The 2238-nt window shown below is 37.0% G+C and overlaps 1 long non-coding RNA gene across 1 annotated transcript; it reads left to right on the plus strand.

Annotated features, from left to right (window-relative positions):
- The first annotated feature begins 721 nt into the window (after positions 1 to 721).
- On the plus strand, positions 722 to 2099 carry LOC116019303. The gene is made up of 2 exons (XR_004098692.1): positions 722 to 975; positions 1801 to 2099. It is a non-coding gene; the product is annotated as an uncharacterized LOC116019303 (long non-coding RNA).
- The last annotated feature ends 139 nt before the right edge of the window (positions 2100 to 2238 follow it).

Raw genomic sequence — 2238 nt, forward strand, 5'->3', positions numbered from 1 at the left:
TTTTATTATTAAAAAATATTTTAAAATGCCAACTCACCATCCATGTAAGCAGACAACCTGATGAAATGGAAGGTAATGCTATCAGGTGAAATTGCATGCATTTGGAGTGTTCAGTGGCCTAATTGCACTTTTATTTCGTTCAATGGCCTAATTACACTTTCAAGTTACAATTTGAACCTTATTCCTATAATATTCATTCACAGTGAATGAATATATATTCATTCACTGATATATACATATTCACAGTTCACAGTGTGATGAATACATATTCATTCATTGAGAATATATATACATATTCACAGTTATAAAAAGAAAAAAAAAGGAAATAGAAGAAAAGCCCGCGAGGCCCGCCAACCCGCGTGGGGCGAGCTAGGGTTGCATGAATCCTAGCCCGCGGGCCTAACGGGCTGGCCCGCAAAAGCCCGCTAGACATTAGGCCCGCGGAGGGGCGGGCCAACCCACTTTGACAGTACTAAACTAATGTAAGAAGATAATATATGTATTGTATTGCTTAAGATTGCTTGTCCTTTTTTGTGTATAGAGTGTTTATTTATACATATTTTGAATCTGAAACTCTACAAATAATAAGAATATTGAACCGCTTCAAATTAAGAGTTCGTATTACATTATAACTATAAGTCTTAATTCTGCTAATATTATAAATATAAGTACAATTATTATCAAACTCTCGTAGGAAGCTCTGCTTTGCGAAAATATCATTTACGTAACGAAATATGTATTCATGTCCAGCTGAATAATCACACGCCATCGGATTATAATCATTCCTCAAACGTGTCCACAATCAGAGACGGGAAGACCTCGCATCCCTCCCTCCAATTCGGGCACTATCTCTCTCTCCTAGAAGGCTTCGCATTCGCTGTTCGCTTCAACTGATCATCGTCGCAGAGATCTGGCAACGATTATTCACTGTGAAATCTCAGTCCCATCACGGACCTTCAACTTCAGCTGTTGAAGGTAAACCAACTCAAATACGTTTTGAAATGAACGAGCCTATGTATTCTACGCAAATCCGTATATACTCGGGCACACAGGCTGTTCATTCAAATTAGGGTTTCTTTATTCTAATTTCGAAATCATGAGAGTGTTTTTTGGTTAGTTTCTGCGTCTGAGGCTGTTGATTACAACATTATTGGTGGAAATTCAATATTCGACGTCAAGTGTGAGTAGTCTAACGCGAAGAATGAGCTCTTTCACGGAGATTTGAGAGAGCGGTCTTTGTGGATGATTAGAGATGTTTTATCTCATTATTGCTCAGTTCTTCGTATGTTGATTGATTATCTAACCTAGTTTTCAAAGTTTATGTTGTATATTATGCTTCTAGAAGAGTCAGTTGAACTGCTTAATTGCTCCTAAGTAGAGACTTGATTAATGGCTAAAACCTTGCTAATCATTTAAAGCTCACTAGTTTGGTTTGTAATGTTATAATGATGGGTAAATGTTTCTTTAACATGTTGAGTCTGTTAAGTAGTTAATGCTTTGTGTAATGCCGATATTAACAGTAATGAAATTGATAACAACTTTGTGAAAAATCAATGTTCATTAATGTATACCATGAATGGATGCTTTTTGTTTTTTTTGTTTTTTTCTTCTTCTTCTTTTATGAAATACTGTCATCTACTCATGTTGTTTAGGACATAATTCTGGGTTCTATTCTCCTTGTTTTGCTAATACCTTGTAATGATATCGAGCAGCCTAGGTCAAATGTCTTCAAAGTATTATGTGGATGGTTCATCCATTACTTTTGCATGTTTTTAACATTTTCAAATGTTGACCCTCTAGATTTCTTTATATTCTGGCGGCATTCTAAATGTCTACTCTGTCTTCTCCAATGAGTTCAACTTTGTCAACATCTCGAGGGATAATTCCCCCAGCTGGCTTTGGTGCATATGAAGATTCCATGAGTGGGGATCCTGGACCTTTTGGGAATACTCAATCAGAGTCTAGTGACACTGATGAAACTGAGTTACATTCTGTATCATGGAACCAGGACTACAGTTGCTTTGCTGCTGGCACAAGTCGAGGTTTTCGTATATATAACTGTGATCCCTTCAAGGAGACTTTCAGACGTGATATCAAAAGTGGAGGCTTTGGGATTGTTGAAATGCTATTCTGTTGCAATATTTTAGCACTCGTTGGTGCTAGAACCAATACTCAATATCCTCCAAACAAAGTTATTATTTGGGATGATCATCAAAGCAGGTGCATTGGTGAGTTTTC

Source organism: Ipomoea triloba, chromosome 5 (assembly GCF_003576645.1).
Source record: "Ipomoea triloba cultivar NCNSP0323 chromosome 5, ASM357664v1".
Lineage (NCBI taxonomy): Eukaryota > Viridiplantae > Streptophyta > Magnoliopsida > Solanales > Convolvulaceae > Ipomoea > Ipomoea triloba.